This window comes from Schistocerca nitens, chromosome 10 (assembly GCF_023898315.1).
Source record: "Schistocerca nitens isolate TAMUIC-IGC-003100 chromosome 10, iqSchNite1.1, whole genome shotgun sequence".
Taxonomy (NCBI): domain Eukaryota; kingdom Metazoa; phylum Arthropoda; class Insecta; order Orthoptera; family Acrididae; genus Schistocerca; species Schistocerca nitens.
In genome coordinates this window covers 100,852,457-100,877,459 of record NC_064623.1, presented here as the reverse complement: position 1 = coordinate 100,877,459, position 25,003 = coordinate 100,852,457, and the positions used below count along the sequence as shown (strand labels likewise).

The 25,003-nt window shown below is 46.7% G+C and overlaps 1 protein-coding gene across 1 annotated transcript in view; it reads right to left on the bottom strand.

Annotated features, from left to right (window-relative positions):
- Positions 1-22,050, bottom strand: part of LOC126209912 (uncharacterized) — a 333,249-nt gene extending 311,199 nt beyond the window's left edge. Inside the window, exon 1 of the mRNA XM_049939032.1 lies at positions 21,935-22,050. The gene's annotated coding sequence lies outside the window, so the exon portion shown is untranslated. The remainder of the gene's footprint in view (positions 1-21,934) is intronic.
- Between the last annotated feature and the right edge of the window lie 2,953 nt (positions 22,051-25,003).

Here is a 25,003-nt window from a genome sequence, read left to right as displayed (position 1 = left end):
GTAACTGATCACATGTACCCAGCAAACGATAAGATTGTGAAGTTCCCGTTGTCACAACACAGAAACCACTGCACGCTTTTCATCTCTAACCGGTTAAAATAGGATTTCAGACTCAAAGAGCAAATATAGTATAGGATAATGCTGCCCCGCATCTACTCCCGTGACTTTTTTTTTTTATTTCGCAAGTGCCCCTATAACAAGTAGGTTTTGTGTTGCTAGTTTTTACAAGGGAATAGTCAATCCGATATGTCGAAAACTATCCTGGAATTTTGCTATCAGAAAGAATACATCGAATGAAATGCACTGCTCAATTTTAGCTGCTAAAACGAACTGCAAGAATTTACGTAAATAAAATAAAAAATAAATTACTCATTTTTGCCGCACGAAGAACGGTTTACAACATCTTTTTGTACAGCCCTTCTTGCTTAGCGCACGAGTCGGCGAATAAGCAGACGCAGCCGTGACGAGAGAACGTAATGCGAACTCCGAAGTGCACCATGTGTGATTATTAAGGACTTGAACCAAACCAAAAATGCCTGAGTTGTAAATTTGTGGTAAGGTCCTATGGCACCAAACTGCACATATCATCGGTCCCTAGGCTTACACACTACTTAATCTAAGTTAAACTACCTTACGCTAAGGACAACATAGACACCCATGCCCGAGGGAGGACTCACTCGAACCTCTGACGAAGGGTGGGGGAGGGGGGGGGGGGTGGAGGCCGCACGAACAGTGACAAGGCGCCTCAGACCGCACGGCTACCCCACGCGGCCAAGATGCCTCATATCATTTATTTTATGAATAAATTGCAGGACGTATTGACAGCTAAGCGGTTGCAGATATGTTCGTTACATAGAAAATCAAGGCAGTATATAATATTATATTACAGACGACTTCCATCAATCGGGACTTTCATTTGTTGACATGAAATATCTTACAACAATTTCTGCAGCACTGCACTTACGTGATTTTTTAAATAATATATGTTTTGCTGACAATGAAACAATTCCTCGTTTGTGTCGTGCAGTCACTACAAAAATTGGTTGAAGAAACAAACATTTTCTTTACATCAAGCACATGTGAAGAAGAAACACTGCCTACACTTGTTCGTCACCTCCTAGAGCATTGCTGCGCAGTGTGCAATGCACGTGAGATAGGATTAACAGGAGACTTTTAAAAACGTCAAAGAACGGCACCTCGTTTTGCGTAATCGTGAAATAGGGGATAGAGTGCCACGGATATGCCCAAATTCGGGTGGCCGTTATTAAAACAAAGGCTTTTTCGTTGCGGCAAGAACATTTCATGAAACTTTGAACTTTCTTCTCTGTATGCGAATATATTTCGTTGGCTCCCACACATACAAGGAGATATGATCATCACAATAAAATAAGAAATATCCGAGCTCGCACGGAAAGATTTCGGTGTTCGTTTTTCCCCGCGCGATATTCGAGAGTGGGATGGCAGAGAAATAACATGTGGTTTGATGAACCCTCTGCCAGTCATTTAATTAGAAATTGCAGAGTAATCATGTAGGCGTTAATGTACAGTGAAAAGCCAAAGAAACTGGTGCACCTGCCATAATATCGTGTAGCGCCCCAGCGAGCATGCAGAAGTGCCGCAGCATGACACGGCATGGACTCGACTAATGTCTGAAGTAGTGCTGGAAGGAACTGACACCATGAATCCTGCATGGCTGTACATAAATCTGTAAGAGTACGAGCGGGTGGAGATCTCTTCTCGACAGCACGTTGCAGGGCACCCAAGATATGCTCAATAATGTTCATGTCTGGGGAGTTGGGTTCCCAGCGGAAGCGTTTAAACTCAGAAGAGTGTCTCTGGAGCCACTCGGTAGCAATTCTAGACGTGTGGAGTGTCGCTTTATCCTGCTGGAACTGCCCAAGTCCGACGGAATGCACAGTGGACATGAATGGATGCAGGTGATCAGACAGGATGCTTACGTACTTGTCTAGACGTGTCTGGTGCCCCATGTCTCTCAAACTGTACACGCCCCACACCATTACACAGCCTCCACCAGCTTGAAGAGTCCCCTGTTGACTTGCAGAGTCCATGGATTCAAGATGTTGTCTCCATACCCGTACACGTCCATCCGCTCAATACAATTTGAAACGAGACTTTTCCTACCAGGCAACATGTTTCGAGTCATTAATAATTAAATGTCGGTGTTGACGGGCCCAGGCAAGGCGTAAAACTTGCACAGTCATCAGGGGCACACGAGTGGACCTTCGGCTCCAAAAGCCCGTATCGATGATGTTTCGTTGAATGATTCGCACGCTGACACATGTTGATGGCCCAGCATTGAAATCTGCAGCAATTTGCGGAAGGGTTGCTCTTCTGTCACGTTGAACGATTCTCTTGAGGTGTCGTTGCTCCCGTTCTTGCAGGATCTTTTTCCGGCCTCAGCTATGTCGGAGATTTGATGTTTTATCGGATTCCTGGTATTCATAGTACACTCGTGAAATCTTGATAACCTGCCATTAGCAGCAGTAACCGATCTAACAACTGCGTCAGACACTGTCTTATATAGGCCTTGCCTATCGCAACGCCGTATTTTGCCTATGTACACCTATACCACTTTCTTTGGCGCTTCAGTGTATATGTAGAACTCATCCAATAAGAAAACAAGATGATGGTTCAAATGGCTCTGAGAACTATGGGACTCAACTGCTGAGGTCATTAGTCCCCTAGAACTTAGAACTAGTTAAACCCAACCAACCAAAGGACATCACAAACATCCATGCCCGAGGCAGGATTCGAACCCGCGACCGCAGCGGTCTTGCGGTTCCAGACTGCAGCGCCCTCAACCGCACGGCCACTTCGGCCGGCAACAAGATGATGAAGGACATAAACTTGCAGCGCTCCAAGCGGCCTGGCTACGAACCAAGGTGAGACAGGGCTTACTGTGGCTTTGAAGCTGTCACAGACGAGGCTGTCCAGGCGCGAGATGACAGGCGGTCGCTTCATAGGCGCCCCAGCGTCCGAACGCCTCCCCCCTGTAGCTAATGGCAGGGGCCGGGAACAGGGAGAGCGCAGGGTCAAGGCTCCCCTAGGATGTTGGGGGACGGCAGTATTAAGAGGGGAAGCAGATCTTGTGCGTCAGATCGGATCGATCTGCCCCATCTGCCGCCACTCTGCTCACGCTAGGCAGCAAGCAAGTCCCTACGTCAGGCTTCCAGCCAGGGGGTCGGGTAGAGCGACAAAGTAGTCTCCAAAATCCTGACGGTAGTAGGTACATGTCTAGGAACATTAGTGTCAACACCCTACAGAAACCTGAATAACCATTTTTTGCACAGCGAAAATTGCTGCAAAGTACCTACAGGGTGTTTCAAAAATGACCGGTATATTTGAAACGGCAATAAAAACTTAACGAGCAGCGATAGAAATACACCGTTTGTTGCAATATGCTTGGGACAGCAGTACATTTTCAGGCAGACAAACTTTCGAAATTACAGTAGTTACAATTTTCAACAACAGATGGCGCTGCGGTCTGGGAAACTCTATAGTACGATATTTTCCACATATCCACCATGCGTAGCAATAATATGGCGTAGTCTCTGAATGAAATTACCCGAAACCTTTGACAACGTGTCTGGCGGAATGGCTTCACATGCAGATGAGATGTACTGCTTCAGCTGTTCAATTGTTTCTGGATTCTGGCGGTACACCTGGTCTTTCAAGTGTCCCCACAGAAAGAAGTCACAGGGGTTCATGTCTGGCGAATAGGGAGGCCAATCCACGCCGCCTCCTGTATGTTTCGGATAGCCCAAAGCAATCACACGATCATCGAAATATTCATTCAGGAAATGAAAGACGTCGGCCGTGCGATGTGGCCGGGCACCATCTTGCATAAACCACGAGGTGTTCGCAGTGTCGTCTAAGGCAGTTTGTACCGCCACAAATTCACGAAGAATGTCCAGATAGCGTGATGCAGTAATCGTTTCGGATCTGAAAAATGGGCCAATGATTCCTTTGGAAGAAATGGCGGCCCAGACCAGTACTTTTTGAGGATGCAGGGACGATGGGACTGCAACATGGGGCTTTTCGGTTCCCCATATGCGCCAGTTCTGTTTATTGACGAAGCCGTCGTCAGTATACCAAATGCTGCCCACATGCATATTGCCGTCATCAATCCTGTGCACTATATCGTTAGCGAATGTCTCTCATGCAGAAATGGTAGCGGCGCTGAGGGGTTGCCGCGTTTGAATTTTGTATGGATAGAGGTGTAAACTCTGGCGCATGAGACGATACGTGGACGTTGGCGTCATTTGGACCGCAGCTGCAACACGGCGAACGGAAACCCGAGGCCGCTCTCGGATCACCTGCTGCACTAGCTGCGCGTTGCCCTCTGTGGTTGCCGTACGCGGTCGCCCTACCTTTCCAGCACGTTCATCCGTCACGTTCCCAGTCCGTTGAAATTTTTCGAACAGATCCTTTATTGTATCGCTTTTCGGTCCTTTGGTTACATTAAACCTCCGTTGAAAACTTCGTCTTGTTGCAACAACACTGTGTTCTAGGTGGTGGAATTCCAACACCAGAAAAATCCTCTGTTCTAAGGAATAAACCATGTTGTCTACAGCACACTTGCACGTTGTGAACAGCACACGCTTACAGCAGAAAGACGACGTACAGAACGGCGCACCCACAGACTGCGTTGTCTTCTATATCTTTCACATCACTTGCAGCGCCATCTGTTGTTGAAAATTGTAACTACTGTAATTTCGAAAGTTTGTCCGCCTGAAAATGTACTGTAGTCCCAAGCATATTTCAACAAACGGTGTATTTCTATCGCTGCTCGTTTAGTTTTTATTGCCGTTTCAAATATACCGGTCATTTTTTAAACACCCTGTACAGGGATGTGTTGTACTGCCGACTCCAGTACTGTGGCTAGCTGCAATAGGTGCTTAGTTGACGCTAATGGCCCGACAGAGGTCGTCCCACAGAATCTCGATTAGGTTAATGCTCGCGGATTTTGGTGGCCAGGAGAGTATGATAAACTCATCCAAGGGCTCTTCGAGCCACGCACGTACTCTGCAAGCTGTGTGAAATGTTGCACTGTCTTCCTGGTAGATGCCATCGTGCCGCGAGAAAATAAACTGCATATAGGAGTGGATATGGTCCCCGAGGCCAGTTGCATGCTTATGTTAATCTATTGTGCCTGGCAGATCGCCCAGGAATGCCAAGAAAACATTGATCAGAACATAACGATCCCTCCTGGTTGCAGGGTTGCTTTCACACGTTAGCCGTACATGCCAACAGCCTTCAGTCCGAAGGAGCATAAAACCTGATTCATCTGAAAAGGTCGCCAGTCGCCATTCAGTGGATGTCCAGTTATGGTTTTTTTGACTCATCAGTCTTCTGATTGGTTTATGCGGCCAGCCATAAATTCCTCTTTCATCTCAGACTAACACTTGCAACCAACGTCCTCAATTATTTGCTCGACGTATTTCAATCGCCATCTTCCCCTGCAGTTTTTGCCATCTACAGCTCCATCTAATAACTTGAAAGTTATTCCGTTATGTCTTAATAGATGTCCTATCATCCTGTCCCTTCTTCGTGTAAGTGTTTTCCATATGTCGCATAAGAGATAACACATGGAGACGCAGGCTGTCTGTTCCTACAGTCATTATCAGCTACGACCTGAAATCATACGGGATGGCTCTCCTTACCATGACACCACCGCTGCGCCTCTGAAAAAAATTGGAAGAACGGGTCCTCTTCCCAGATCTCTCCCATAAAGGCCGATGATGCCCGTCTAGGGTAGTGAAGAAAGGCGATTCCCCGCTGAACGCAGTGAATGCAACGCTATTCTTTAGGAGTCCATGCTTTCTGGTCGTGTCAACACTCGAGTCGCAATCGTTTATGTTGTAGTGTACGCATAGGGACAGTAATTCTTTAGTCTGGCTGATGCTACTCATTGACCAGTGGTGTGGGATGACACAGAATATCGCACGGAATCCGTTACCTGTTCTCGGACAACAGGCACACGTGTGAAGAGACTGCACACTACAGCCACCGTCCCTCGTGTTGATGAGACGTGGTCTAGCGGAACCCAGACAACAGGAATACTTGTCCTCGCATTCCCCTGCTGTCCATCAAAGAGCCAGTGTCACATGCGGATGCCTCAGAAATGTGGCAATTCTGTGATTGCTGCTTTCAAACTCTGTCAGTTGCTGATAACGCTGCCTCACATGAGTACACAACTTCGTGTTATTCAGAGTGATCATTCAACTGTTGCACTGCACACTGCTGTTATATTGCCCATCAGTGCAACATTAGTGAGCTGGTGGCTGATCTACCCTTCGCCGATTCTGAGGAGATCCTCCTCATTCCTTACCTCATCAGTCCACCCAATTTTCAACATTCTTCTGTAGCACCACGTCTCAAATCCTTCGATTTTCTTCTGTTCCACTTTTCTCACAGTCCACGTTTCACTGCCATACAATGCTGTGTTCCAAACGTAAAATTTCAGAGATTTCTTCCTCAAATCAAGGCCCATATTTGATATTAGTGATTTCTCTTTGCCAGGAATGGCCTTTTTGCCATTGCTAGTCTGCTTATCATGTCCTCCTTGCTCCGCCTGTCGCCGGCCGTTGGGGCCGAGCGGTTCTAGGCGCTTCAGTCTGGAACCGCGCCACCGCTACGGTCGCAGGTTCGAATCGTGCCTTGGGCATGGATGTGTGATGTCCTTGGGTTAGTTAGGTTTAAGTAGTTCTAAGTTCTAGGGACCTGATGACCTCAGATGTTAAGTCCCACAGTGCTCAGAGCCATTTGAACCATTTGACCGAACAATTAAGGCAAACAAGAAGAAGGGAGAATAAAAAAACGTTGAAATTTTCGCATAACACAGACGCAAAGGATATAGAAGAGCAGTTGAACGGAATGTGTACCGTCTTGGAAAGAGGTTGTGAAGTGAATGTCTAGAAAGCTGAAACAAAAGTAATGGAATGTAGTCGAACAAATTCAAGCGATAGTGTGGTAATTACACTGTCTGACAACAAACGTGAACATGGTAAGATGTCAGTCTAAATGTACACGTAAACGCCATCGCTGGGTATGCAAATGATTAGAGTTGCATTTCTCTCTGAAGGGTAGATCAGTCACCAGCTCACTAATGTTGCACTGATGGGGCATATAACAGCAGTGTGCAGTGCAGAAGTTGAATGATCACTCTGAATAACACGAAGATGTGTACTCATGTGAGGCAGCGTTATCAGCAACTGACAGAGTTTGAAAGCAGCAATCACAGAATTGCCACATTTCTGAGGCATCCGCATGTGACACTGGCTCTTTGATGGACAGCAGGGGAATGCGAGGACAAGTATTCCTGTTGTCTGGGTTCCGCTAGACCACGTCTCATCAACACGAGGGACGGTGGCTGTAGTGTGCAGTCTCTTCACACGTGTGCCTGTTGTCCGAGAACAGGTAACGGATTCCGTGCGATATTCTGTGTCATCCCACACCACTGGTCAATGAGTAACATCAGCCAGACTAAAGAATTACTGTCCCTATGCGTACACTACAACATAAACGATTGCGACTCGAGTGTTGACACGACCAGAAAGCATGGACTCCTAAAGAATAGCGTTGCATTCACTGCGTTCAGCGGGGAATCGCGTTTCTTCACTACCCTAGACGGGCAGCATCGGCCTGTATGGGAGGGATCTGGGAAGAGGACCCGTTCTTCCAATTTTTTGCAGAGGCGCAGCGGTGGTGTCATGGTAAGGAGAGCCATCCCGTATGATTTCAGGTCGTAGCTGACAATGACTGTAGGAACAGGCAGCCTGCGTCTCCATGTGTTATCTCTTATGCGACATTTTTCAACAGGACAATGCTCGTCCATACATGGCACCCACCTCGGAACTGTGTCATGTTGACGTACTCTCATGGCCGGCAGGAACCCCGTATCTGTCTCCGATGGAAAACGTGTTGGACCAGCTCGGACGTCAGCTTCCTCCTAGTGCCAGTTTCCAGGATATGCAGGACCAGTTATAAATAGTCGTGGGCCAGCTTGCCCAAGCAGAAGACACAACTGCATGACACCCTTCCTAAACGAATCGGTGTATCCATCCAGGCCAGAGGGGGTGCAACGTAATTTTGATAAGAGGGCTCACACTGCCCAGTACATTGTAAATGTGACTCGATTTTGCAATCACTGAAATACACATAGCCTCTCAAGCCATGAACTTCGATTTTGTTTCTCACTCCCTTCCACGGTGCATTATTTCTTTTTCTGGTAGTGTAAATTAGGGATGACGATAAAAAAAAGTAGTAGGTGATTTTTGCTATTTGAGCAGTAGACTAGTAGATGACGTCTGAAGTAAAGAAGATATAACTTATGCTCATAAATTAAGGATAATGCTGATACATGGTGAAACAACGCTCTGGTGGGCGGTTTGCGAGTTTAAATCACCTCGGGATACAACCATGCTGTGCATTTGACCTGCGGTCGCCGCACGGTGGCGCTGGCAGCAGTCCACTGACATTATGCGGGATAGAATACTAGGGCGACTGGAGGCTGGTCAAACACAGCAGGTCGTAGCACGGGCCGTCCGTGTGCCACAAAGTGTGATCTCAAGATTATGGCAACGATTCCAGCAGACAGGAAACGTGTCCAGACGCTACGGTACGGGACGTCCACAGTGTGCAACACCACAACAAGACCGATATCTCACCATCAGTGCCCGCAGACGGCCACGGAGGAGTGCAGATAGCCTTGCTCAGGGCCTTACCGCAGCCACTGGAACAGTTATGAGATATGAGGGGAACAGAGTGGCCTTTCTCCAGGCCTAAACCCCATCGAGCTCGTCTGGGATGCTCTCGGTCGACGTATCGCTGCACGTCTTCAAACCCTTACGACACTTCAGGTGCTCCGACAGGCACTGGTGCAAAAAGGGGAGGCTATACCCCAGCAGCTGCTTGACCACCTGATCCAGAGTATACCAGCCCGTTGTGCGGCCTGTGTACGTGTGCATGGTGATCATATCCCATATTGATATCGGGGTTCATGCGCACGAGACAGTGGCGTTTTGTAGCACATGTTTTTCGGGACGGTTTTCTCAACTTATCGCCAATACCGTGGGACCGAGCGAGGTGGCGCAGTGGTTAGCACACTGGACTCGCATTCGGGAGGACGACGGTTCAATCCCGTCTCCATCCATCCTGATTTAGGTTTTCCGTGATTTCCCTAAATCGTTTCAGGCAAATGCCGGGATGGCTCCTTTGAAAGGGCACGGCCGATTTCCTTCCCACTGCTTCCCTAACCCGAGCTTGCGCTCCGTCTCTAATGACCTCGTTGTCGACGGGACGTTAAACACTAACCACCACCACCACCAATACCGTGGAGTTACAGATCTGTGTCGTGTGTGTTCAATATGTGCCCATACTATTAGCGCCAGTTTTGTGTAGTGCCACGTTGTGTGACACCACATTCTGCAATTATCCTTAATTTATGAGCATGAGTGTACATAGATACGCGTCACGGTGCCTGGCGGAGGGTACCCTGTAGCTCTATTAGTCATTTCCTTTCCTGTTACACTCTCAAATAGAGCAACGGAAAAACGACTACCTATATGCCTCCGAATAGGCCCTAATTCATCGTATATTCGCACAAGGACGAAATTTATGTTGGCGGCAGCAGAATAATTCTGCAGTCAGCTTCAAATGCCGGTTCTCTGAATTTTCGCAGTAGTGTTCCTCAAAACGAAACTCGCCTTGCCTCCAGGAATTCCATTTGAGTTCGCGAAGTATCTCAGTAACACTTGCGTGTTGTTCGAACCTGCCGGTAACAAATCTAGCAGTCCGCCTCTGCCGGCCGAGGTGGCCGTGTGGTTCTAGGCGCTGCAGTCTGGAACCGCGAGACCGCTGCGGTCGCAGGTTCGAATCCTGCCTCGGGCATGGATGTGTGTGATGTCCTTAGGTTAGTTAGGTTTAACTAGTTCTAAGTTCTAGGGGACTAATGACCACAGACGTTGAGTCCCATAGTGCTCAGAGCCATTTGAACAAAGTCCGCCTCTCAATTATTGTGACATCTTCCTTTCATTCGACCTGGTGCGGATCCCTAACAGTCGAGCAGTATTAAAATGGATCGCACTTGCGTCCTATTGGCGATCTCCTTTACGGGTTTCGCAAATTTCGCCCATTCTCCTTCCCCTCCACAACGCTCAAATGCTCGTTTCATTTCATTTCGCTTTGCAGCGTTATGCCCAGGTATTTAAACGACGTGAGTGTATCAATCAAATCTCTAATAATGCTGCATCTGAACATTACGAGTTCGTTGTACGTACTCATCCACCCTCTGCCATGCCGAACGTTCCCTGCTCGTCAGTAAACGAAATTTGCTCGGTTTTTGATTAGCTGTGGATACTCCATCGAATCTCAACCTGACAATTATACTATCAAAATTCAGCTTGGGCAGCTTGTTGATATCCCATTTCCGAAGTCACTAAACAGTCGTGAACAACTAGTTGTGCTGGTAACTGCTTCTCTTCTGAACACAATACTCTCCACCTCCTTATATACTGGCGGACCTGCCTCTCGTGATATCTAGTGGTCAATGATGCATTTCATAGGGGCGTCCGAAAACTTTTAGTGAGATTGTTTATCAGTTCTTCCTACATACATTTCCATACGACTCAAGATGTAGAAAATCCGTGAAATGGCTCTGAGGTCATCAGTCCATTAGAACTTAGACCTACGTAAACCTAACTAACCTAAGGGCATCACACACATCCATGACCGAGGCAGGATTCGATCCTGCGACCGCAGCAGTCGCGCGGTTCCGGACTGAAGCGCCTAGAACCGCTCGGCCACAGTGACCGATTAGAGAATCCGTGATTCATGAAGAGAGATTCCGACATGTCCGCAAGTAGTATCCGCGAAACAAGTGGGAACAAGCGAGAATGATACTAGTCGTGTACATAGCTTTCGCCACACAGCACGTAGTTCATCGCTGAGTACAGTCGCAGATGTAGACTGGTGTATATAATTAAAACTATAAACGGAAATTTTGCAAGGCTGAGTTTATTTTGCCAAAAAACAGAATAAACAGGTAATAGTAAACTAAAAGGAACGTAAAGAATATAGAATGCAAACAACATGCATAACGGACAGCAAAAATTTTCTTCGTTTCTTCCAACTTAACGGATTTGAATACAGCTGGTTAATGTGGTCAGTGTGGGGTATAACGGACAACAAAAATTTTCTTCGTTTCTTCCAACTTAACGGATTTGGATACAGCTGGTTAATGTGGTCAGTGTGGGGTTTGACCACTTCTTGCAGCAATATAGCCCTGACAACGATAGGACATGCTGTGAATGACGTTATCAATCTTATGTTGAGGCAATAACGCCCATTCTTCCCGCAGAGCTACTCGCAAGTCTTAGAGAGTGGTGACGTGGTGCAACCCGTCTCCCAACTCCAGCCAAGATGTGCTCTGTGGGACTCAAACCGGGAGAGCGAACAGATCACGCCAGGCGTGCAATATCTTTCGTTTCCAAGAAAACGTCAACCACCAGTGCTCTATGAAGTCGAGCATTATCTTCGATTAATACAAAGTGTGGGTCCACAGCACTTCGCAGTATCCGTACATGAGGTCCCAAGATCTCGTCACGATACCTGAAACCAATTAAACCTTTCCGATTCGCCAGTACAGTTTCATGACGATATTTTCGAGTGATCAATATAATGTCTGCCCACGTCCGAGTCTCGTGTTCTAGTGGCCAGCGTTGCTACCTCTGGACCACGGGGTCCCAGGTTCGATTCCTGACCTGGCTGGGCATTTTCTCTGCCCAGGGACTGGATGGTTGTGTTGTCCCCATCGTTTCATCATCATCATTCGTGACAGTGGCTGGATTGGATTGCGTAAAAGTTGGACTGTGTAGAAATTGGTCCTTTGTACAGGCGTTGATGATGATTCAAATGGCTCTGAGCACTATGGGACTTAACTTCTCAGGTCATCAGTCCCCTAGAACTTAGAACTACTTAAACCTAACTAACCTAAGGACATCACATGACATATGACCGAGGCAGGATTCGAACCTGCGACCGTAGCGGTCGCGCGGTTCCAGACTGTAGCGCCTAGAACCCCTCGGCCACCCCGGCCGGCACAGGCGCTGATGACCGCGCAGTTGAGCGCCCCACAAACCAAACATCATAATGCCTTCCCACACCATTACCGATCTTACTCGATATCGTCCTTTTTCCGCAATGTTTAGGTCTCGAAATGGTGTTCCACATTCCCTTCAGATACGGATCCGTCGATACTCTCCAGACCAAATTGGGACTCATCTGTGAAGAGGACATTGGCTTACTGTTCGACCGTCGAGGTGGCATCTCAACGACTCAACTCCAGACGTTTCGTTCTGCGAAGACGTGTCAGAGGTTCACATACAGCACTTCTCCGACAGTAAAACCTACTCTGCCGAAGCCTTCTGGACACCGTTTAACTCGATACAACACGCCAGTGGATGCTGGGAGGTGAGATGCCAGCTGCCGTGCAGTACTAAGGAAGTACCGTCGTGCCCTTACAGCGAAATAACGGCCTTCTCTTTCTGACTTCATACGTGGTCGGCCCCGCTCTGGTCTCCGCAATAAAGTTTCTGTGGTGTCACCGCCAGACATCACATTCCTCCCCCGCAATCAAACCGTTGTGGACTGGCAAGACAGCCAATCCACAATGACGGGTAGCCGAAAGGCACGCGTTTAAGCTCACGCAGGCTGGCGTGAGGTCTGGAACAGTTAAAGGAATTGATTCTAGCAAAAAAGGTACATAGCTGCTGGAATACTTAACTTTAATCCATAATTGGTCAACATCGGTCTGACGGTACATGCATCACAAGATAAATAGCAAATGATAATGGCGCCTTGCTAGGTCGTAGCAAATGACGTAGCTGAAGGCTATGCTAACTATCGTCTCGGCAAATGAGAGCGTAATTTGTCAGTGAACCATCGCTAGCAAAGTCGGCTGTACAACTGGGCGAGTGCTAGGACGTCTCTCTAGACCTGCCGTGTGGCGGCGCTCGGTCTGCAATCACTGATAGTGGCGACACGCGGGTCCGACGTATACCACCGGACCGCGGCCGATTTAAAGGCTACCACCTAGCACGTGTGGCGTCTGGCGGTGACACCACAGTTTCTATCTCCACAAACTGTCACCACATCCGAGAAACTACAGAACTATTAACATGGAAATGTAAATGAGCGTTTGGCGTCATTGGCCGGGAGGCCCCTTGCGGAGCAGGTACGGCCGCCTTGGTGTGTGTGTGTGTGTGTGTGTGTGTGTGTGTGTGTTGGGGTTTATGGGCGCTCAACATCGAGGTCATCAGCGCCCTGGCCGCCTTGGTGCAGCGCTTATTACATTCGACACCACATTGTGCGACCTGCGCGCCGAATGGGGATGAAATGATGATGAAGACAGCACAACATCCAGTCCCTGAGAGGAGAAAATCCCCGACCCAGCCGGGACTCGAACCGGGGCCCGTAGGACGGCAATCCCTCACGCTGACTACTCAGCTATCGGGGCGGACGACGATTCACATTTAACTATCGGACCACACCAATTTGTGACTGTCCTGCTTGAACTCTTCGTGTGGAAATCCGTCACAGAGAGCCTAGTAGGCGTCTTCTCTGTGCCGTAATGCTCCGTCTGTGACTGTACGCACAGCGACTGTGGATGTGGGACTACAAGACAAACACTACCCCGTTTGATAGGTGATGTCATCGTTGGTGTGGTTCTCCGCTTACCGGAATGCCATCTTCCGTGCAGAACGCGATCCTACGGACATCTATTGACAGTTTGTCTGTTGTGTGGTCTCCAGTTCTGAGTCTGGTTTGATGCAGCTCTCCATGCTACTCTATCCTGTACAAGCTTCTTCATCTCCCAGTACCTACTGCAACCTACATCCTTCTGAATCTGCTTAGTGTATTCGTCTCTTGGTCTCCCTCTACGATTTTTGCCCTCCACGCTGCCCTCCAGTACTAAATTGGTGATCCCTTGATGCCTCAGAACATGTCCTACCAAACGATCCCTGCTTCTAGTCGTGCCACAAATTTCTCTTCTCCCCAGTTCTGTTCAATACCTCCTCATTAGTTATTTGATCTACCCATCTAATCTTCAGCATTCTTCTGTAGCACCACATTTCGAAAGCTTCTATTCTCTTCTTATCCGGCCGGCCGAAGTGGCCGTGCGGTTAAAGGCGCTGCAGTCTGGAACCGCAAGACCGCTGCGGTCGCAGGTTCGAATCCTGCCTCGGGCATGGATGTTTGTGATGTCCTTAGGTTAGTTAGGTTTAACTAGTTCTAAGTTCTAGGGGACTAATGACCTCAGCAGTTGAGTCCCATAGTGCTCAGAGCCATTTGAAGCCATTTCTTCTTATCCAAACTACTTATCGTCCATGTTTCACTTCCATATATAGCTACACTCCATACAAATACTTTCAGAAACGGCTTCCTGACACTTAAATCTATACTCGATGTTAACAAATTTCTCATCTTCAGAAACGCTTTCCTTGCCATTTTTTATCCTCTACTTCCACCATCATCAGTTATTTTGCTCCCCAAATAGTAAAACTCGTTTACTACTTTAAGTGTCTCATTTCCTAATCTAATTCCCTCAGCATCACCCAATTTAATTCGACTACATTGCATTATCCTCATTTTTCTTTTGTTGATGTCCATCTTATATCCTGCTTTCAAGACACTGTCCATTCCGTTCAACTGCTCTTCCAAGTCCTTTACTGTCTCTGACAGAATTAGAATGTCATCGGCGAAGCTCAAAGTTTTTATTTCTTCTCCCTGGATTTTAATTCCTACTCCAAATTTTTCTCTTGTTCCATTTATTGCTTGCTCAATGCACAGATTGAATAACATCGGGGGTAGGCTACAACCGTGTCTCACACCCTTCTCAACCATCGCTTCCCTTTCATGCTCCTCGACTCTTATAACTGCCATCTGGTTTCTGTACAAATTGTAAATAGCCTTTCGCTCCCTGTATTTGACCCCTGCCACCTTCAGAATTTGGAAGAGAGTATTCCAGTCAACATTGTCAAAAGCTTTCTCTAAGTCTACCAATGCTAGAAACGTAAGTTTGCCTTTCTTAATTTATCTTCTAAGATAAATCGTGATTATATCGTCAATTAGACACAGGACGAGGACATAGAGGTTTGTTTCTTTAATTTTGGACACCAGTGTAGAAACAGAAGACACTGCTGAGATGAGTTGTCAGTGGGGAGGCCATCGTGTGAGTTTGTTGCGCAGCGGGTCGGCTAGGTAGCTGGACATCGCACACAGAGCGCGCGGGTTCTGCGCATGCCCCACCGGAACGATCGCAGCTGCAGAGGTCAGGCCGGATCAATACAGCCACAGGTGGCGGGGGCGTTCCATTCAGGCGCCGCAAATGCCACTGGCGTGGGTTTCCCACTCAGCGAGCGCAATCTGAATGTGAATGAGCGTCAACTCAGGCGAACGGCTGTCTCGGCTCACGACATTTCATTAGCAGCGTTTTCAGCTGCCACTGCATGACAAAAAATGAAGCACCCTGAAGACAAGGTCGGATGACCGTGTAACTTCGTACACGTAATCGCAATCAAAAACTAATTAAATGCCTGATGTTAAATGCTGTGTGACAGGTGGAACGGCTACCGGAGAGCACAAGTGTTGTTCATGCGTAGTTCTGTTTCTGGGCGTGAAAAGCAGAAGATATTAAGTGGTCAGTGTGAGGAAGACGAGCCGGCCACTGTGGCCGAGCGGTTCTAGACGTATCCGTCCGGAACCATCCTGCTGCTGCAGTCGCTGGTTCTGCCTCGGGCATGGATGTGTATGGTGTCCTTAGGTTGGTTAGGTTTACGTAGTTCTGAGTCTAGGGGACTGATGACCTCAGATGTTAAGTCCCATAGTGCTCAAAGCCATTTCAACCATTTCTGAAGAACACGAAGGTGTCGCGTCTGAGTTCAAATGGTTCAAATGGCTCTGAGCACTATGTGACTTAACAGCTGTGGTCATCAGTCCCCTAGAACTTAGAACTACTTAAACCTAACCTAAGGACATCACACACATCCATGCCCGAGGCAGGATTCGAACCTACGACCGTAGCAGTCGCGCGGTTCCGGACTGCGCGCCTAGAACCGCGAGACCTCCCCGGCCGGCGTGTCGCGTCGGAGGCAGCGTTGTCGGCACCTCACATAGTGTGGAAGAGATCTCATTGTGGAGCTCCCTTTAGCTGACTGGTCGAATCGTGCGATATCCACTAACACTCCTGTAGTAATAAAAAGACACTCCTGTAGTAATAAAAAAAGGTAAGTTGCAGTATTTGCAATACAAATATAATTTAGGACCCACTAACGTAGTTAGGTAGTGGGTTAAGTACGTATTATGTAGTTTCTGAATAAAGAATTTAAAAATAAAATCAGATTTCTCAGGAATTGCGATGTGGCAGTGGCCCAGTGTTGGACTGCATGGGAACGGGAAAGCTGGCATACTCGTCGTCAAGGTTGCCAGAGACCACGTCTGACAACTGCAAAGGAGAATAGTGGTACTTTACACCAGGCACAATTTACCCGCTCCACGTCTGCGCATGCCATCCGAAAGCACGTAATGGACTTCCTCCAGGACTGTGTCTCACCCACACCACTGGTCTTAGACTATCGACAGCCAGATTAGGGAATTACGATCCCATGTATAGACTGCTGTTGACATCACAGCACAAACGGCTGATCGGACAGCATGGACTATTGACGAATGGCATCACACTGTGTCCCAGCGATGACTCTTACTTCTGAACTGTTCTAGATCAGCATCGTCGGCGATTTCAAAGCCTTGATGACCAACTTGTCGGTAAAAATCGGATCTAATACAATACCATGACGTCAGCTTTCCCAAAATTTGCTTGATTTTCTTTCCGATTTATTCTATGCTTGCTTTTCGTCTTCTAACTCTCTTTCTCCCACCACTGCATTCTCTTGTTCACTTACATTTCTCCCATAAACTGTTTGTTTTGCAATTTAACCAGTTTCCTATTCTTTTCATGTCCCTCCTTCTTCCTCCCCTTATCAATGTTATATACCCACCCCCCTCTTTCCCGTCCCTTCTTTTCCCTCGCGTATCTTCCCTTCCCACTCTCTCCACAGCCCTTCCCCCCCCCCTACCAACCTACCTTCTCCCTTCTCCATCCTCGTATCATAATTTTTCGCTTCCTTTATTTTTTTCCATTTCTTTTATTTATTTGTTTGAAGACTTGCGCATTCTATTACTATTTTACTAGTTACCATTTTACTTGTCATTTTATTGTTATTTATATCTTACCAACCATTTATATAACTGTCACTCACATTTTATAATTCTCAGCATTTTTCATTTCTCGCTTATGTAATAGGAACTGTTTTTATAGTCTCACTACTTAACTTCTCGATTTAATATCACTTCCTGTTGGGTATTTTATTATATTTTAATTTTATCAGCTTATACAAGTCGTTTAATTATCCTCACTACTATCGCCACCACTTGGCCCCTTCCATCAACTTCTGCTTTTACCTCACTTAACTCAGCATCCACCACGCCTCAGCACACATTTCACTGGCGGCAGTATTCGTTTATTAGTGAGAACGCCGGCCTATCTACACCGTTTGTTATTGGCGCTTGGTGATTTCTTTTGCTTCCCTTATCCTAAATACTCAGCGTGTATTTCATGGCTTTCGTTCCTGCGTGGTCTTTTTTTTATCGTTTCAGGATTTTTATCTTCAGTTTGACGGTTGGGTTTTCGCTTCAACCGTTTCTCCATAGTTTTAATATTAAGGTGAGTACCACTATGGCTTTTAATTCTGACTAGTGCGGCCTCCGCTGCCTTTTTTAGATACGTTTGCATCCTTGCAGAGTTATCTTATTCTGCCACTTAATCGTTTAGATAGGCTTGAGCATCAAAACTTTCATGTAATGATTACTTTGTCACGTTTTGCAGTTGCTGTGATGATGCACTAAGAGCACGACACGCGTTATTGATCAATAAATATTTCAAGAGTGACTGTGTTTCATTTGGAATATGGAGCAACTATTGCTGCCCAGGCCAGGGCAGAATGAAAGAATTTCTCCCTAATAAAAGTCTTGCTCATCTTGTTGCCACATACACGGATACCACTCCATTTTCCGAACGAACCATGCCTCCACAATGGGCACTCTGCACTTAAGCAGACCATTGTACCAGTGTACTGGAACCAAAAGCTGTGTTTGACCTGTACTTTGGCTGTGATTGTTCAAATAATTGCATTTTGATGGAGTACCTCTTCAAACATAAGGACGCAAAGTTCATCTACACCGACGCTTCGAAGATTGCAGAGGGATGTGGCTTTGCTTACTGGGATAGCAGATGTCACAGTGGAATTAAATTCGTGCTCCCTAAGAGAAACACGGTTATGACAGTCGAGCTGCGTTATCCTTTCAGATTCTAGATTAGCACTGGAACTGTTAAAACATCTGCACAGCGGACAATACAACGATCAAGTAACATATGACATTATGAATCTGATCTCTGTATGTCCATCTAAATTTCCAATCGGTATTTTACTTGAGCAACCAGTTTCAGTGCTACATTACGCCATGTTCAGCTCCCTGCCGGGTATATAGGAAGATTCCCATCTCTGGTCCAATCAAACTGGTGGTGGTGGTGGTTAGTGTTTAACGTCCCGTCGACAACGAGGTCATTAAGAGACGGAGCGCAAGCTCGGGTTAGGGAAGGATTGGGAAGGAAATCGGCCGTGCCCTTTCAAAGGAACCATCCCGGCGTTTGCCTGAAACGATTTAGGGAAATCACGGAAAACCTAAATCAGGATGGCCGGAGACGGGATTGAACCGTCGTCCTCCCGTCCAATCAAACTAGGAGCCTGTGTGAAAAATTTATGGATACCAATCACTGAATGCTGTCCCCATTTTGACTGAACCAGAGACGGAAAATTTCCTACACACCGCTCAGGGGACCTGAAGATGGCGTAATGTAGCGCTGAAATTGGATTCTCAAATAAAATAACAACTGGAAATGTAGACAGCTGGAAGGTGCTTAGATTCGAAATTCTACCGTGAATCTGATGTTATCAGGCCTCTACGATGAAGCAAGGGGGCCCATGGAATTACCAGCTACAGATCTTTCAGGCTTTATTAAATCAACAGTCAGAGCGAAGTGGAAAACAGAATGGCGAGAGACTTCCAAAAATAAAGGCAAAGATTATGCCAAAGTGAACCCGGTGCTGGTTCTTAACTTCTGACACAAGAAAAATGGACGTTCCAGAAGATTCTAGAACATCGACAGATTCGATCAGCATGCGAGTGCTATGGAGATGCTTCATCAAGTCAAATGGGAATCCTTGGAGGGCAGATGACGCTCTTTTTAAACAATACTGAGAAAATTTAGGGAAAAAGTTGACTGCAGAACGATTCTACTTCCACCAACTTACACTTCGTGTAAGGACCATGTAAACAAAAACTAGGACTCTTCTGGAGGCAGTAGACTCATTTTCTCAACTTGCAGGTGGAATGAGACAGGGTGTGGCTATTAGTATTACAGGGTACCCTCCGCTGTACGCCATATGGTAACCCATATGGTAACTTGTGAAGTACGTATGTAGCTGTGGAACACTATAAGACGTCTCATATTCAACGACAGCTGTTACAGGAAGCACCTGCATAGTATTGGTCTGGTCGTGTCTTCATCGTACGACTATGGAAAAGAAGAGGATGTCAATCACATATTTTTTGGTTGCACGATTGCACGAAAGGTACAACGCTACAAGCCACCTCCTAAAACGTCTGATCACAGATGTTGCCACGTGCCAACATGCGTTGCCGTACTGCTCTACTTGAAAGACTAGAGCATACATCGCATTTTATATGCTATTTTTTTTTAGAGAAGCTCATCTTCTGATATGATTCTGCTGTAATTTTGCGTCTTTGATGATGTGCAACGTATTACCTGCACGGAAAGCCATATGTGTTGAAGTGCAGCTTCCATGGTAGGGGGATGGTTGGTGTGCTGGCCAGCCTGTATGTGGTTTTTAGGCGGTTTCCCACATCCGAGTTCGTGAATGCCAGGCTGTTACGCAAGTCCCGCCTCAGTTACAAGATTCGCAAAGACTTAGAGAACTGTTGCTCACTTACACTTGAACGCAGACAGTTGCGGTACACGTATTCGGCCCTGGGAGCGATAGGTGCACGAATGCGATAACGCAGATCTGGTGTCTGGTACACTTGATTTTTAGTGAACCCACGCAGAAAAAAAAATCAAGTGGCGTAACGTCTGGGTTTCTAGGGGGCCAAGCAATCGATAGACTATCTCTACCAATCCATCGATATGGGAACTCGTGACCCAAGAAGCCTTTTATTGTGGAGGTTTATCGAGAATGAAGTATACCAGACACCAGTTCGTGATCTACCGGATCTGCGTCACCGCATACGTGCAGGTATCGCAAGTGTTACGCCTGCAGTGCTACAAAACAGATGGAGAGATTATCAAATAACTTCCGAGAATTCAGCCAGGTAACACTTTCAGGCGGTCGCTGAAAATGTCACCTGGCTGAATTCCCGGAAATTATTTGAAAGTTGTATACGCCAGGAGAAACTCAGGTCTCGCAGATGGAGAGAATTTGAAGACAGATTTAGTGTCTATTGCGTATATCGAGTTCTATTAGGTGTGTAAGAACATTTTGAGTTACCATATTTGTAGGAACATTTCCTCAATAAATATCTCAACTTCTTTTCAAGTTTTTACGTTTTATATTATTTGATGTTTATCGATCAGACATTTTCATCCTGTACTTTTATGAATCAGGACACAAAGGAATTAAAGAAAATAGCTGGCAGTGGGCATTGATTTATATCAATGGAGCATGTTGGAAATTTGTGCTAGACTGGGATTCGTACCCAGGTATCCTGTTACTAGGCAGATGTGCTGACCACTATAGCATTCCAACAAAGTAGTCACCACAACTGCACGTAATACCCTAGTGTGCCTCCTGTCAGACACAAATTCTCGACTTGTACCACACATACCACAAAAAATAGACACCACATATATAACCAAGGCTATAATGGCCAGTGACCCCTTCAGTGCAGATGCATGCCGAGCTCGAATTCCTACTGGAATTGGCAATGTTCCGTGAGCAGCGAGGATAACAGACATCAGCAGTGTGTGGTAGAAGTTGAGAATTATGGATTTGTTGGAAGCATTCTAGGGTAGTCCGTGCAATAGCAGTTATCACTGTGCCCGGTGGCACAGTGGTCAGTGTATATGGTTCAAATGGCTCTGCGCACTATGGGACTTAACAAAAAAATGGTTCAAATGGCTCTGAACACTATGGGACTCAACTGCTGTGGTCATAAGTCCCCTAGAACTTAGAACTACTTAAACCTAACTAACCTAAGGACAGCACACAACACCCAGCCATCACGAGGCAGAGAAATGGGACTTAACATCTGAGGTCATCAGTCCCCTAGAACTTAGAACTACTTAAACCTAACTAACCTAAGGACATCACACACATCCACGCCCGAAGCAGGATTCGAACCTGCGACCGTAGCAGTCTCGCGGTTCCGGACGGAAGCGCCTAGAACCGCTCGGCCACCTCGGCCGGCGTCAGTGCATCTACCTAGTAGGTAGGAGACCTTTGTTTGAATCCCAGTCTGACACATATTTTTTACTTACCCATTGATATAAATCAGTGCCCACTGGCAGCTAATGTCTTTAATTCCTCTGTGTCACAGCTATGAAAGGCAGAGCATTGATGACGATGATGACAGCTTACCGAAAGTCTTTCTTACAATTCATCATTCACGATTCACGATTGGAAGAGTAACCTGTAGTAGTACCTGGAATAGCGTACTACCTGACACGCATAGTGATAGGTGGCTTGTAGCTTGTAGCAGTAGTTGAGAGGGTACTCACACATGGACCAGGCGCTGGCGGACAGCAGGTAGCTCTTCCACCATTGCAGGACGTAGTGGCCGGGCAGCGTGACGCGTCGCTCGTCCACTGCCCACTGCATCCTGGAAGGGACTGTCGCCGGGGTCTGGTCCCGGTCCCGGGAGCTGTACCTGGGGCAAGGCCAGCACGCTTGCGTCGACCCGGGGGCGGCCGGTGGTGGGGGTGGTGGTGGGGGGCGGCTGGGGGCGGGCGCCCGTGCACGGATCTGCCCTAGCGCAGAGGCTAATCCGCCAGAGTACGGGGGCGGGGGCGGTAGGGGAGGGAGCGACGTAACCCGGCAGCTCCACCCTGCCCAGGGACTGTGCCACTTTGCCAGTCGGCCCGGCGAGGGGCGGTCGTGGGCCGCGAGCTGTTGGTCGCGCCCGCCTTGGTCGATACTCGACGAGGGAGAAGGAATGAGGAAGGGGTGGGGGGGAGGGATGGTGCGTAGGGGGCTCCGGACTGCCGGCGTGGGATCGATAGGAGGCGGCGGTGAGTCATGTGCCCGGACAACAGATGGCTCTGTGCGCACGCTTGTACTAAGAACTGCCATAACGGTGAAAACAGAAACTGCGAGGTTGAGAGAAAATAATGAGAAGGAATTTGTATATACCTAAGTTTTTATTATATTTATTTATTTTCAAACAACGATTTCTGCACTTCAACGTAGTTCGTTCCGACAGGTATACACCGATGGAGTCTTTGTTCTCAGTCTTGGTAGCAGCGCTGAAAAGTTTCACGTGGCAAGGCCTGTCTATTATTAGCATTGCCAACCCTTTGTTTTATGTTTTACCTTTCCACAATTTTTCGCCGTTTTACATTTAAGTCGCCGTTTTATCGCCTGCTTTTGTTGTTTCTTACCATCTTCTTACGTTTTAAAAAGTCCCCCTTAGGGGGGAATCGAAATTCAATAAAGGAAAAAAAAACATGCCTATCACATTCGTTTGAATTTTCACCAGAGTCCCAAAACGACGTCCATTTAAGACATTTTGTCAGTTTCGGGAAAAGAAAAAGATCATAAGCAATCAGAGGAGGTGAGTAGGGACGGCTGTGGAACAGCAGAAATGCCTATTGAGGTCAAAAATTCCGTGAGTGCAGTGTCCGTGTGATATGGGGCGTTGTCATGGTGCAGCATCCACTTGTCTGAAATGTCCTGTGTCACTCGATTCGCCCTTTTCCTGAGTCATTCAAGGATGTTTTTGTAAAACATTTGGTTGATAGTTTCTGCTGGAGGAACAAATTTTTTATGCACGATACTACTACTATCAAAAAAGCAAATCAGAGTTGTTTTGATCTTTGATTTGCTTCTTCGAGCTTTTTTCAGCGAGGAGTGCCACTCGTCACTTTGCCAGCTCGCTTCAGGATTTGTCGTTGTTGTTGTTGTGGTCTTCAGTCCTGAAACTAGTTTGATGCAGCTCTCCATGCTGCTCTATCCTGTGCAAGCTTCTTCATCTCCCAGTACCTACTGCAACCTACATCCTTATGAATCTGTTTAGTGTATTCATCTCTTGGTCTCCCTCTACGATTTTTACCCCCCACGCTGCCCTCCAATACTAAACTGGTGATCCCTTGATGCCTCAGAACATGTCGTACCAACCGATCCCTTCTTCTAGTCAAGTTGTGCCACAAACTTCTCCCCAATCCTATTCAATACCTCCCCACTAGTTATATGATCTACCCATCTAATCTTCAGCATTCTTCTGTAGCACCACATTTCCAAAGCTTCTATTCTCTTCTTGTCCAAACTAGTTATCGTCCATGTTTCACTTCCATACATGGCTACACTCCATACAAATATTTTCAGAAACGACTTCCTGACACTATCTATACTCGGTGTTAACAAACTTCTCTTCTTCAGAAACGCATTCCTTGCCATTGCCAGTCTACATTTGATATCCTCTCTACTTCGACCATCATCAGTTATTTTGCTCCCCAAATAGCAAAACTCCTTTACTACTTTAAGTGTCTCAGTTGCTAATCTAATTCCCTCAGCATCACCCGACTTAATTCGACTACATTCCATTATCCTCGTTTTGCTTTTGTTGATGTTCATCTTATGCCGTCCTTTTAAGACACTGTCCATTCCGTTCAGCTGCTCTTTCAAGTCCTTTGCTGTCTCTGACGATGTCATCAGTGAACCTCAAAGTTTTTATTTCTTCTCCATGGATTTCAATACCTACTCCGAATTTTTCTTTTGTTCCCTTCACTGCTTGCTCAATATACAGATTGCTTCATGATTTATCACCTGTTATTATGGAACTGAAACATTCATGGTCATTGGGAGTCCTCTCAAGAAAATCGACACACATAGTTCTTTGTTTGTCCTTTCGCTCAGTTGTGAGGTTTCTCGCCACCATTTTGGCACAAACGTTTTACATGTGCTGAACTTTGGTCAAAACTTGATGTACACTGCACGTATTAAAGTTTAATAGGTCAACCATGATCCTTATTGTTGTACGTAGGTCTCATTTCACGAGAGCACATACACTGTTTGAAGTTGCTGATCTCTGTGAGCGAGGTTCATCTTCCAGCTGTTCCCGTCCTTCGAGAAATGCTTTGCGCCAGCGAAAAACATGTGCTTTTGACAAGGCCTGTTTCCACTTTTCAGAAGTCACACTCACAGATTCCCCAAGTTTAATACATAACTCGATGTCAAATGTCGCTCTAAATTCCGCTGTTGCATTTTCGTAACACGCAACAAAAACACAGCTTCACTGATGGTACTCTGAGAAATCATGTGATGGCTGTACGGAATTAGCAACTGGAAGAGATGAACACACCGGTCTACAGAAGAAGAACGACACAGCGTTGTCACATCGCTCGCAATATTGTCCGTTTCATTACTTTTGTCGCACACCACCTGTGTGATGCTGTATTTGAACAGTCATTCAATACACTTCGCTGCCTGACAAAGGTATCCACAAACGTTTTTTGTAATGAGGAATTGTCCACTACTTCGACCATCATCGGTTGACGTGCTTGTTCCGAACAGTGTTATCTTTGACGTCACGAGGAGCGCAAGCACCAGTATAGGAGGAGGCAGCGAGTATC